This window comes from Carassius carassius, chromosome 24, assembly GCF_963082965.1.
Source record: "Carassius carassius chromosome 24, fCarCar2.1, whole genome shotgun sequence".
NCBI classification, from domain to species: domain Eukaryota; kingdom Metazoa; phylum Chordata; class Actinopteri; order Cypriniformes; family Cyprinidae; genus Carassius; species Carassius carassius.
In genome coordinates, this window is record NC_081778.1 from 6603650 (window position 1) to 6618814 (window position 15165).

Consider the following 15165-nt stretch of genomic DNA (forward strand, 5'->3'; position numbering starts at 1 on the left):
TTTGAAATTAAAAATATTAAATAAATAAAATTAGTTCATTCAGATCCCACTCAGGTGTGTATGGGTGAAACAAATGCCATTTAAATCTATTTAATAAGGTTAAATTCGGATCTCACAATCATAGGCTTGTTCAGAAAATTTTGTTTCAACACAAATGTCAGAGAGTTTATTTTGGGGCATGTGACACAGAGAAGGTGTTATCTCTTCTGTGATGTGTGCATATGTATTGGGTGTCAGTGGGAGTCAGTGTCATCTCTTCTGTGAACAGACGTTTCTTTGTTCTGGTCAACAGCAGCTCCAGGCGACATCTCTGAGCTCTTTCGGATTCACTGGACAAGCAAATACATATAATCACATTTGCTTACAATTTTCTAACCCCTACCACTAACCCAATCCTAAAGAGAAAATCCTCCACAGAAATGTTCCCTTTAAGCTATGCGTGTGCATGGCTGCACACTTTAAGTACGTTTCGGCCACGCAGAAGAAATAATATGCCACATAAAGGACAGATGCAAAAATTATTCGGGCAAACTGCTATAGAGTTGGTGTCACTATAGAACCAGTGAATGCGGTTTACAGGTTTAATAGAAAGAGAATGATGAGCGCCAAATCAGCCCATGTAAAAACTGAATACTTCAATGGTTGCGGATGAAATAGCTCCACATGAGAACCAATGCAAACATAATTACATGAGAAATAAAACATCATCATGTTTAAACAAGAGTGGCTTGATTAAGTGGTGGAAATCCGAAATGGCAGCCAAGGCAAGTTTATTGTTTGAGTGTCAGTTTATGAGGTCCGAGTTTTGATGTAAGATTTTTTTTTAATCTCTTTTAAGTCTGAATGAGTGGTTCACTCAAGAAAAAAATAACTTTTCAGTCTGGGAACTTTGTATGCTATACTTTTATTAGATGTCGTTGGATTGCTCTGGAACTCTGACTTCTGCCTGCAAAGGCCTAGGCATACTTAGAATTCACCTGCTGGTGCACAATTCCTAATAAAGGAAAACACATTACTTTATGGATCCTCTAAGTGGTTCAGTGACTGCCAGTGCTCTGCAGTGGATTACAGCCTTATTTTAAATCTGAGGGTTAGGGTTACGAATCATTTCCTGTTTAACTAAAATTACGATGTATGATTAAGTTCTTATTTATGTTATCTGTAAATGTTCATCCAAATACTGGGCCTACTACATCTATGCATTGTTCACAATTAAAGATTCAATCAAGAACATGGTTGAAACATGAGGAGCCGAACTCCACAAGGAGGCCCAAGGCAATGTCATAAATCTGTCCAAGATACCCCTGGTTCCACAGGTCTGAAGCAAGTCCACTAACTCATGAACAGCTTTCAACATTAGAACAATAGAACAATTATTGACAATTCCAATTCGGAAAGGAGATTGTCAAATTTGGAGCAAGTAATCAAGATTGACGGTCAAAGAGATGCATAGCATGACCATCACATGTAAACCCATGATAGTAATCATGATCACAAGCTCTTTGGATTGAGTTTCCCCCACCTAGAAGAAAAGAACCAGACTGAAATTCCTTAAGGAGACCTTTTAACCTTTGGTCTCATTCAAAGAATGGCACAGAAACTGTCTTTTACAGATGTAGATGCATCAAAATGAACTCAAAAAGACTAATAAACGAATATAAGTCCATTGCTTAACTCCATATCATATATGTAACCCACACATTTGACTATCATGTTTCTAATCACTTATTGTGTATGTCCTTTTAATAACTATTGAATAGCTTATGGGTTCATATTCATGTTTAGTATGTGTGTGTTTGAATCTTCTTGCTTGAAATGTTTCTTCCAATCAATTATTTGTCAAATGTATCATATTCTTGTTAAAGGAATCATGTCCAAAATTATACTCTGCAAGAGTGGGAAAATTTGGACCATGTGATTAATAAGATCACATGTTGATTTATGAATGAGAGTTTCGTGTTCTGAGTTAAGTTTTGCCTAACACAGTGTCTCCAAGTTCAACCTCAAGTGCCCGTCTAAAACTTCAACCAGCCCACAACTCTGCATCTACAGCCAACACCCAACTATTGGCTTCCTAAGACGTCACTTCAACGACTACTGAACTTCCAGCCAATCAGCAACCTTGGGAAACCCCCTTTTCAGCAATGATGACCAAAAAGGGAACCCCCTAAACAAGCAACTCAAGTACCTCCAGATTCTGAACTGGTGCAATTAATATAAATTTTAACCTCAATGAGGAACTCAATGCGAGGCTTAATTAAGGGATTGGCGGTTGTTCAGGTCTATGCAATTGCACATATTGCTTTAAACTTGGGATTTCACATTTTCATTCTCTTAAACTCATTCTTTCCTAACTTTCTCTCGTCATGCAACTTGTGTGAATGTGTGTTAGATTAGTTTATATGTCCTAGATTTATCCAATAAAGCCTTATTTATATTTGAAAAAAGAAGTATCTTGTGTTTCATGTTTACGAGTTAATGTCTTAAACTGCCGATCTTGTTACTGTTCTAATTAATAGTGTTTTCACTGTATTTTGGTTTTTAATATCCATTGCAGAATTTATATTATACTGCACGTTCAGTAAATTACTGGCCGACTCAGTGACCAGCCTTAAAACAGTGATTCTTTCAAAATTCCCTTTAAAATCTTAAATGATTCTCTTTGAGCTAAATTGACCTGTTCCCCTTACAGATTTTAAAAGTAGAACAGGCCTTGGGTTTATTCAATTAAATATTAGAAGTTTGGTTCCTAAATTGGATATAAAATTAAGATTTGGATAAATACAACAAATGCTGACATTCATTCTTTCTGAAAACTGGCTTAAGAAATTGCTAACTGATGATTTATGCAATTTAACTTAAATTAATTGATAGCTATAAAGTCTACAGAACTGTATGACTATTCTATGTTAAATTTAAGATTGTTAGCTCTGTAACGTTGTCAATTACTAGAGCTAAACAGTTTGATGTTTTGGCCATCAAAGTGAGTGTTTCAAAAAGCTCGAATATCACTGTGGTTGGCTGTTATAGACCTCCATCTTTCACAAAGGATGCGCTCAAAGTTTTTTCAGATAATTTACATTAGTTAAATGACTCCACATTCATCCTTATGGGTGATTTAAATTGAGACTGGATCTCAGGGGCCTCAGATTGTTTTTAAGTATTGACTCCTTAAACCTTGTGCAACTCATTAATGCATCAACCAGGCTAAATCCTAAAGTGCAACATATAAATCTACCTTATTTGATTTAATTATAACGAATAATTCTCATAAATTTACTTCAACTGGTATATTCTGTAATGATGTCAGTGATCACTGTGTAATCGCTTGTGTCAGGTATACAAATTTCCCAAGGTAAAACCTCATTTTATTTTTTTCAAAGATATAAAAAAAAATGGATGAGCAGACTTTCTTGAATGATTTATATTATAGTGATCTTAGAAGAGTAACTCTAATACAGGATGTTGAACTGGCATAGGAATATTTTCTATAACTTTTTTTTCAGTCCATCTCAAATAAACATGTTGTTATAAAGAAGTTCAGGATCATTGGTAGGGACAATCCCCGGTCTTCATATAGTCTTTCAGAACTAATTAATTTAAGAAATAAATCATGGGCACAAGCCGGATTTTCAAATGCCCCTGCTGATTGGCCTACATTCAAAACACTAAGGAGTTGTGTACATTGATGATTAGGAAGTCTAAATCATGTTATTGTTTAAACAAATGTACAGATATGTTATTTACAAGTGTGCAGATTACAAATGTAAAATTTTCAGATTATGTATAAATGAGTCAGTTATGATGGACAATGTATTGTTATGAATGTTTTAGACATACATAAAAAGCACATCAAAACACACACACAAAAATCACATTTATGCCCTTTTTTTCGAATGCTTCTATTCCCGATTTGTGCAAAAAACATTTTAGAATATATATATTTTTTAATATGGTCTATGAAAAACTGATCTGTGAATATCACATATTCTGTGAAACAAGCCACTATCTCTTTCCAAATTTACACCAAGCTAGAAAGTATTGTTTATAAAAAATAAATCAGTTGCTGTATCCAGTTGCTGTATCCAGTCAGTGATATTGAAATTTGACAAGGTCACACACTCATTGACTGGATTGGAGCTATCTAGACAACCGTCTGACCTTTACTGACTGAGCCACAAGATTCCAGTCGCATCAATATGTTATTGGACTCCCTCTTGACTTGAGTAAGGAATTCATCTCATTTGCAGCCATTTTACTCAAAATTCTAACAAAAATCATAACACTGAATAGGGGTGGGAGATATCACAATATGAGTAATTTTATTTTACGGTAACAATATATATCACAATATAGTTATTTTTGCTTTCTGAGACAGCTCTGTGAAACAGACAAACGTGCGCATATAGTGTGCATATAACAGTACAGTTATCTTTGTTACTGCTTAATTCCTGTACTTACACTGACATTACATTGACAAAACAGCATTTAAAGTATTGATATTTAGTCCAACAACACTTGATCTTTTCAGTGGGGCTGCATGTTTTAATCAAAAGAAAACCAAAATTGTGGTATGGCTTAGTATAATTACCATATTTCAAAGGCTGTTATTTAATTATATAATTGAGCTGTGAGTTTGAGAGTAGAACATGTATTTGGGAACAAAACATGCACCAACGATCTTCCCAAAATTATAATGAGAAGCGCTTATCAACAAATAAATAATAATAACAACTGAATTATAATTGACTGTAACTGTTGTGTGCACCGTGATTTAAATGTGTCCTAAAAATTAATAGTGCTCATGCTGAGAAAGTAGGAGTAGATTAATTAATTTATATTTACATTTATCCATTTGGCTTTTATCCAAACTGACTTGCATTCAAGGTGTACATTTAGTTCACGCCTTCTCTGGGAATCCCATCACCTTGGGTGTCTCTATAATGCATGCTCAACTGTTTGAGCTACAGGAATGCTTAACCATTTAAAGCACTACAAGAAATAAATGTTATTTTACATATTTTATACAATATTTACTGAAAGGTTTTGAAAATAGTAAAATGTTATTTATTCATTGCCAGTATCGCAATTGCCCTAACACTTTTCTAAATCAGTCTTAATCAGAGGACATTTATTGGCTGTTATCATGCTGATAATCTTATAAGTGGCCTAATATTGGCTGATTAATCAGCCATGATATATCTGCCTAGTTTGCTACTTGACTACTGCCACTGGCCAGAAGAGAACTGGTCCCTGACTGAACCTGATTTCTTATTTTTTCTTCATTACTGTCAACTGATGGAGTTTGGGTTTCTTGGCACTGTCACATTTTTCTTGCTTAACTGGATTTGAAAAGACAATTAATATACAGTTATATTTTGAATTGAACTTCCCTGACAACAAAATTGTAACTAAATTAAGTTGAATAATGACACCATTAACTTATCTAAAGCTGCTTAGCTGAATTGAACTCTTTTCATTACTGATTGATTTTACAGCAATGCCACTCTTATTTATTCAGTTTATTAATATGTAGCTGTACAAAACAATACAGATTGTTTTAAAGCAATTTATAAAGTAATAATTGATTATAACATAAAGCGTTTTTAACATGAGCGTTTGTGTGAGAGTGTGTGCATGTGTTGTCTTTGTGACAGACTGTGTGTTAATCTCTCTAATGCATCGATCCCCTGATGCTCAGACTCCAGATTATGGGTGTTACAAAGGAGGGGAGGATTTTGGACAGCAGCTGTGCACAAGGCAAAAGGGGGGGCTTTGTACATAAAGATAACAAAAGACCTCCATTCTGTACAACAACAACAGACTTCAGAAGAAGACCATGCAGAATGAATCCATGTATTATCTGTCAGTGTTCATACATTAGATTAAACAACATATGAGCTACAATGTCTTCCTTTTAATGTAGGTTAATGTAATTTAGACAAATTGAGAAAATATAACCCAGAGCAACCAAGCATTTATGAAATTTAGCATAACATTACTCAAATATTAATATGGTTAAATGATCTGAATTATCGACACTGGGGAAACTTATGCTTACTTATGCAATAAAAATGTGCAATATCCTCATATTTATTTGTTACCCCTTCATCCTAGTACATCCCAGCATCTTACTCAATCACAATTGTCTATACACTTATTTATTTGCCTAATTTATTTTTTTTTGTCTGTGTGTTGTTGTCTCTGTGTACTGGAAGCTTATGTCCCAAAAAAAAAATTCCTTGTATGCGCAAGCATACTTGGCAATACAGCTCTTTCTGATTCTGATTCTGAAATAAAACCAATCCAAAACCTTCATTGTACAAAATAAGTGTGAGTGTCAGCCTCTCAGTTCCCCTCCTCCATTTCACCTCCACCATGTTATCAGCAGTGACAGTCTATTCAAACCCCCACAATCCTTCACTCCAAGAGACTATAATTATTCACCTGCATCGGAATAAATGCATCTGCTCTAGGCAAAAACTGCTGCTCTCTGTGTCGTGCTGATTAAGAGATGTCTTCCTTTAGCCTTCTGGACTGATAAAATCCTTCATGGTCTCTTTCAAATCTAGGTCACAGTTAAGCCAATGTCAGCCAGTTTAGAGAAATTCTGTCAATGTTTACTCCACTCCAGTGAATTGTCTCCTGAAGTAACATGATCATGTTATATAATGAACAAATCAAATCACTGATTAACTCACGTATATGTAATTCCCAAATAAAATATGATAATGTGTCAACAACATCAAACCTCAGTAGCTGTGTTTCCATTACCCTTCAAATTGCGCAAATTGAAATTGAGAATTGAAAATATGGCCAATGGAAAACGTCAATTTCTCAAAAATTCAAATATATCGCCAAAAAGATTTACGCTCGCATAAGGTGATTTTTCAGACAATTTAAAAAACAAATATTTTCTGCTATGGATGATTATTCTTTAATGTACTATAACCTCTACAGAAAAACATCATACGTGGCCGCTCTCAAGTATCAGGGGCTTTCCTTGCCATCATTGCTTGGACATACCCTTATTTACCTCTTATTTACACTGAACATGGCTGTGGCACGTTATGGCTCTGACACAGTCACTGGAACCGATCATGGCTACTTTATGCCGCGTTTCCACCAAAATTACCCGGAACATTTGTACCAGGAACTTTTTCCCCGTGAACTTTTTCCCCCCAGACCTGCTGCTTTCTGCGTTTCCACCACGTTGTAAAGTACCGGGAAGATTAGGCAAATAGACTGGTGATGTAGGTCTGCGCGCATTTCTCAATACAAAGTACGCTGATTCTGGACGTGCAACCTCAGTAGTTCAGCCGCCTACTTGATAACTTCAGTCAGCTGACCATGGCTACTGCTATTTTCCTCACTGTACATTTACAATAAAATGAAATAGGATATAAAATACCACTGCCTCCTTTCGTTTTCACTTATACATAATAACAGCTGCAGAAATGTACTTAGTTCAGGGATATGTGTATATATATAGTAGGGCTGGGCGATATAAAAAAAAAAATGATATCTCGATATTGTCAAAATTTTTACGATATTCGATATATATCTCGATATGTTTGCATTTAAATAATAAAACATGATTTTCTTTTGCCCATTAAAAAAAAAACAACATTTAGATTAAACAGCTAATTTAAGCAGTTAAAAAATCTAGACCAAGAGATCACTTACTGCTTTTTATTAATGAATACATGTAGGCCTATATGTAACTGAAGCAGTGCAAATTAATTAACAGTTACAGAAAGTGCATTCTGTCAACTTTTTAGTGCATGCAATTCACAATTTAAACTATGCAACTGGGATAAGTATTTTATTTTAATTATTTAACAAGTTTTTAAGCTAAGAACACAAGTCTGTCAACTGTCTGTGGTTTTAAGAGAAACTCTGTGGCATGAAACTATGTTCCTACTGACACTAAAAACCCTCTTAGATGGGGAGCTAGTTGCTGAAGCACATAGCTATTTCTTATATATAAATATATATAAATGAATACCAAAGACGTTTGCATTCTCTCTGTCTATATTATGGAAACTGGTAAACATATCAGTGAAATTCCCCAATAGTAATTCCAAATGGCCATAGCCTATGTTTCTCTATTCAAACATCAGCGGTCGAGTAAGTGCATTTATTTTGCGATCACAAATGCAAACAATACAGTTGAGATCTCACGACAGAACACAGACCGGCTGAACGACGCTTTAATTAGATTGCTCAATTCCAGTTTGTTAGTGTTTTCAGATTATCGTCAGCGGCTCTTCCGCAATGAGTAGTGAGCACGTGCGCATGGTTGCCAGATTGTTTAAAATAAGCAAACACCGGGAAGAAAATGTATCCTTGTAACAGTGGAGCTCTGATTCGGAGATTTAAACTCTTGTTATCTGGCAACCGCTATCATTACAGCTCTCGTAGTAGAGGGGCGTAGAGCAGTCAGCAGTTACAGGTTCCTTTTTTGGACATTCGACGCGTTCTTTTGGGAAAGTATGCTTGAATTTGAAATATTCGATATTCCCGATATATTCAAATTGTACATCGTCGTCAAAATTACTCCGATAGTATAGCTAATATTCGATATATCGCCCAGCCCTAATATATAGCCATTACAATGAAACAAAATATTATATAAATTTGCCTTTTTTATTTTCATTTTAACATATAGATAAATTGAATACAGACCAAAGATAACCTGTTAGATTTACCCAAAACAAATTATATCTTATGTTTAACCACTAAAGAGAAATTAAAGCCAGCGGTACATATCAGAAGGTCTAGCTGAGGTGAGGCTGCTTCTCGGCGGATACATGATCACTGAGCTCCCGCTGATCGCGTGGAGCTCACCGTCTCTGAGATCGGCGAAAAACATTTTTAAATAGGCGTTGTCTTTTTAAATAAACCACAGATTTGAGTTTTAAACAACTACATTCTCGCCTGAAATACTTTTAAAATTACATTTCATGACACAATAACAGTAATATTTTGAAAATGATCCGAATAAATGGTGGTTGAACTCAACCAATGCTGCGTGAACTCAACCAATCAGCAGGTTTTAGTGACCAAGTCCCGCCCCCGAAAGTTCCGGAACTTTGAAAAAGTACCACCTCACCAGCAGGGACTTTCTGAGGGGCATTTTTTTACCTGGAACTTTATTTAGTTCCTGGTTCCTGCGGTGGAAACACACCGAGTACCAGGCCAAAGTCCCTTGTTCCTGGATAAAGTTCCTGCGGTGGAAACGGGGCACTAGTCAATGCTTGTGTTAATACCAGCCACAACGTGGCACATTTCAGAAGCATCACAGAAGCGGTTCTCCATGTTGCTTCATTAAAGATATAAATCTACGTAACCTTCGATTAAAAATAATGGCTAGTGCTGTGGCTGCTGTATTATGTAAACCTACCATCTTAATCTGTCACCATCTTATCGGGAGAGGAAAATATTTTTTTTTAATCACATAACATTGGTTAATGGACACGCCGACATTAATCAATAGCTTTTTAATCTGCATTGAGTGGAGGGAAAATGGAATGAAGAAAAATCAAGGCAGGTAAAACAGGTAATAAACAATGAGAATGAATCAGAAAAAGCACAGAGACTGTTAAAGTTAACTGATGCTGTCATGGAGCTGGTATTAGATATACCTATAAAATCACCGGCCACTTTATTAGGTACACCTGTTCAATTGCTTGGTAACACAAATTGATAATCAGCCAATCACATGGCAGCAACTCAATGCATTTAGGCATCTAGATGTGGTGAAAATGACTTGCTAAAGTTCAAACCGAGCATCAGAACGGGGAAGAAATGTGGAATGGTTGTTGGTGCCAGACAGTCTGGTCTTATTATTTCAAAAACTGCTGATTTAATGGGATTTTCACGCACAACCATCTCTAGGGTTTACAGAGAATGGTCAGAAAAAGGGAAAATATCCAGTGAGCGGCAGTTGTGTGATGAAAATGCCTTGCTGATGTCAAAGAGGTCAGAGGAGAATGGGCAGACTTGTTAGAGATGATAGAAAGGCAACAGTAACTCGAATAATTACTCGTTACAACAAAGGTATGCAGAATACCATCTCTGAATGAACAACACGTCGAACCCTGAAGCAGATGGGCTACAGCAGCAAAAGACCACACCGGCAGCTGCTCCTGTCAGCTAAGAACAGGAAACAGAGGCTACAATTCATACAGGCTCAACAAAATTGGACATTAGAAGATTGGAAAAACATTTTCAGGTCTGACAAGTCTTGATTTCTGCTGCGACATTCAGAGGGTAGTGTCAGAATTTGGCATAAAGAACATAAAAGCATGGATCCATCCTGCCTAGTCTCAATGGTTCAGGCTGGTGGTGGTGGTGTAATTGTGTGGGAAATATTTTATTGGCACACTTTGGGCCTCTTAGTACCAATTGAGCATTGTTTAAACACCACAGCCTACCTGAGTATTGCTGCTGACCATGTCCATCCCTTTATAAGGGATGTCGTGTCGTGGCCTAATGGTTAGAGAGTCGGACTACCAATCGAAAGGTTGTGAGTTCGAGTCCCGGGCCGGCAGGAATTGTAGGTGGGGGGAGTGCATGTACAGTTCTCTCTCCACCTTCAATACCACGACTTAGGTGCCCTTGAGCAAGGCATCGAACCCCCAACTGCTCCCCGGGCGCTGCAGCATAAATGGCTGCCCACTGCTCCGGGTGTGTGCTCACAGTGTGTGTGTGTGTGTTCACTGCTCTGTGTGTGTGCACTTCGGATGGGTTAAATGCAGAGCACAAATTCTGAGTATGGGTCACCATACTTGGCTGAATGTCACGTCACTTTCACTTTCACTTTCACTTATAACTACAGTGTATCCATCTTTTGATGACTACTTCTAGCAGGATAACGCACCATGTCACAAAGCTCAAATCATCTCAGACTGGGTTCTTGAACATGACACATAGTCACCAGATCTCAATCCAATCGAGCAGCTTTGAGATGTGGTGGAACGGGAGATTTGCATCATGGATGTGCAGCCAACAAATCCACAGCACCGCGTAATGCTATCATGTTAATATGGACCAAAATCTCTGAGGAATGTTCCCAAAACCTTGTTAAATCTATGCCATAAAGAATTAAGGCAGTTCTGAAGGCAAAAGGGGGTCCAACCCGGTACTAGCAAAGGGTACCTAATAAAGTCGCCAGGTGTATAATCCCTATACTCTATAAAATCACTGTTATTTTGTCCCAAATTCCAAGTTTTAAATGTTTTTTTTTCTGGATTTCATTTTAATGAGATATATATATATATATATATATATATATATATATATATATATATATATATATATATATATATATATATATATATATATATATATATATATATATATATATATATATATATATATATATATATATATATTTTATTAACCAAACAGGACATCTAAACATAAACAATTAAATAAAAATAAACTATTTTATAATTTATTTATAACAATAATAGTGCCCTATGAAATTTCACTATACAACAGTAAAATTTAAGTTATAATTTCTTAAATTTTCATTTAATTTAAACCAAATTTTGTATTAAATACCTTTGAGTTTCTCTGTGATAGTTTTATAAAATAAAATGGTGAAATGGTGGTGAATTGACTCTCAGAGTAGCTCTAGAGATAAAGTTCATGTGTGATTGATGAAGAAAACATACGGTAAGCATCATATGTGCTTGAGTACAGATTTGATATTTAAATAGCAGTGTTTTTGCTGTTCCTTATTCAGACACTAGTCCATTTAATTATTTAATTAAATATACAGCTCTACTTTTGATTCATTCATCCAAATTTTACCAAATTATGTGACATTACACATTATACAGTAAATTAAATTTTTTACAGTATGACTGGATTCCACAGTTCATGTGGATTTTCTGAATTGGGGAAATCATAGGGCCCTGCTATACAGTGGGTATAGAAAAAAATCACCACCTTTAAAATAAAATAAAAAATTACTTTGCAGTTTGAAATGAAGACAGAAAGTTTTTTGTTTTATCCAGCTTTATTTACTCAGAGCAACATATAACATCCAAGTGAAAGATATAACACCAGCATGTCAAAAAATAAAAAATAAAACAAATCTGAAAATGACTTGTAAATGTCACAATGTGTTGATGAAGAAGACTCGATGAAGATATATACATTCCAACACAAAGTTTAATCACAATACTCAACACAAAAGATAATCCAAAAGGGCAGGGAAACACACATCAATGTAAACAGTGACCGGAAAAGGAGTGTCTGTGAAGTTGAAACTTAAATTCATAGACAAATCAGGAAAATTAACAAGACACAGGTGAACTAAGTAACGTGGTCAAAGAAAGACAGAAACTAGGTCAAGGGAACTCAACTCAAACTTAAACAAACTTAAGGTCCATAAGTGTGACAGAACTCCCAGAAGGCGCGACTTCGCAGCGTACATGGAACAACAGTGTAGGGAGAGTAAAGGTTCAGGAGGAGAAGGGCGAGGGACAAGAAAAGGACAGGAAGGGAGGCATGCAGATGACCAGGGTAAATCTGATGGAGGGAAGAGCCAGGGATGATACAACAGGAGGGACTAGGGCAGTGATGGTGTTAGGAGGAGCCAGGCAGAACCCAGACTGCAGCCAAGAATGCGGCCCACAGAGGAGCCAACAGAGAGAGGAGCCATGATGGAGGAAGAGCTGATGACTCCAGGGGGCCAACCAATGGTGGCAGAAAAGGTGCTGGTGGGCCCGAGGCAGCAAGTCGATGAGCCAGGATGACAGCGAGGATCCAGAGGGCCAGGATGGAGTCAACGACTCTTGCGAACAAGGCGTAGGCTGAGATCCGTGAGTTCACGGAAGACCCAGAGCAACTGAGGACCAAGGTGGGGCTGGAGGGAAGGATGAGCCCAAAGGAGCCGGTGGGAAAGACGGATGAGGCACTGCCAGAGAGGAGTCCTGAGGTGATGACGGGTTGTCGACTGACAAAGGCAAACCTGGAGGGACGAGGGAGCCTGGTGGAGCTGTTGGACTACTGGGTAGCGGTGGAAACAATGGAGCTTGGAGCCTAGGTGGAGCCGCTGTGTCGATGGGCCAAGGCAGAGTCCAGGACTCAGAGGCAGAGATGAAGGATCCTCCAGCCATGATGCCGATAGAGACTGGCAGACCTGATGCAATGTCATATCACTGATGGTGGGGTTAGAGTGAGCTGTGGGGCTGACAGGGGACGTTATGATTGGGAGTTATGAACAGTCTAGGGGTCCAGGGATGGTGTGTGCTGCCCACAAACACCAGATGGCCACTCCCAGCAATGGGAGCACCAGAGATAGGGGAACGAACTCCATGGTTGTGATGGGGCAGACTGATGGTGAAGGAGACTCACAGGATGGCATAAGAAGAGGAGGCATATCATAAAATAAATCCATATCTTCCAGCTTTAGCTCACCCCCAGTGGTGGTTCAGTAAGCAGGGCATTCCTCTGCGACTTCACTCTCCACTGTAATGTCCTCTGTGGATGGTTTCATTGATGGCTCATGCACCTGATCGGTCGCTTGATTAGGCTCTGGCTCTGAGGCAATGCTCAGCTCAGTCGCTCCTGGTGGCGATAGTACATCAATGAAGCCAGGCTCAGGCTCTCCATCCACGGTGGGCTCTGGCAAGTGCTCTGCGCTGGGGGATATTGTGGCTGTGGTGTGTCACGTGACAAACATGACACGTCTCCATGGAAACGGTAAAGCGATACATTCTAAAATAACAGTCACCTAAAAAAGGTCACGCTGAGGGCTCAGATAGTATATTTTAAACTTTGCGAAAAGATTAAGGAAAGAAGGAAAAATGGAGGGGGCAAAATACTATCAAGTTCTTGAGGAAAATCTGCTGCCCTCTGGCCAGAATTTTGTCAGTACCCACTGTATGTACTTTTTGAAGCTTGAAGCTTTTGGACTCTTTATTGCCTAAGAATGGATTGACAAAAACAATATAAAATATCTTCTTTGGTGTCCAGCAAAAATTGTAAACCTGAGGGTGAGTAAATAAGGACAGTGTTATGTTTATTTCTATAACCACTGCTACAAACAGCCCTTGGTAAGCAAATAAAAAGATCAATAAAATAAAATATTATTAATAGATTATGATTACTCTGGATGGTGGAGCAGCTAAAGGGGCGTTTGTGTATCAGAGTGAATTTGCTTTTTGTTTATCCTGGTGCATATTCATTTCAATCTTGCTATGAATAGGCCATTCAGATGACTGAAACCACATACAGAAAAAGTCAAAAACGCATGTGACCACATCGCATTTGTATTGGAAATGCTATACGCCCTGAATAGGTCCCTGGCAGTAGTGAAGCACTCCCTACTCACTGCCTCATCACATAGCATGCAATCGTTATGGGACAAAAAGCACAAAATAAGTAATCAAACCTCACGCCGTTGTACCAAATAACATGAATTATGAACAAAAGTGTAGATGCACTGCTTATCCTTTCCTTTTTAAATGTTTCATGTAGCATGGCTTTTTCCATTTGATTGAATTCAAATGTCATATTTATTCCATTTCATAATGTGCCTGGACCCCAATAATTGCTGTTTGCCATTATACTTAATTTGTTTTTATTTTTATTTTTACTTATATTAATAAGGTGCTGCTTTTTTCCCCACTGTTTTATAAAATTTACAGTTTACTGTTTCAGGTAAACTTGCTGAGAACACAATCACAAAACTCACAAAGTTTCCTGTGAGGACTGGTCTCCGAGAGCTAGCATTACCTGCAAATGACACAAATCCATTCATTGTGAACCGCATCATTATGAATTTTCGTACGTCATTTGAAAAGCTTACAACTCTAGTCCTTCCAACTGTGGTGAGGATGTCAATAATAAACCATTTCTTACAGTAAAAACAAACAGGTTAGAACATTGACTGCAGAAATCGACTGCATCGCATTACATTTTCTTCAACTTACTAGTGATGGGTTGTTCTTGAACGATTTGTTCATTTTGAATAAATCCTTAATGTGACTCGGGAAGAACGGGTCATCTTGGGGAGTGATTCGTTCAGTCACGCATGCACAAAATTTTATAGGTTCTGTACTGGAATTAGTCTAGTAGATCACCTGTTCATGTGTTTGTGTAGACGTCACAGGTACGTCACTAGCAGCTGTGCGTGCATTGTGG

General features: G+C 37.5%; 1 protein-coding gene across 4 annotated transcripts in view; it reads right to left on the bottom strand.

Annotated features, from left to right (window-relative positions):
* The window catches only part of LOC132102750 (rho guanine nucleotide exchange factor 2-like), a 36009-nt gene that overhangs the window by 8321 nt on the left and 12523 nt on the right, over positions 1-15165 (bottom strand). The gene's annotated exons all lie outside the window — the stretch shown is intronic.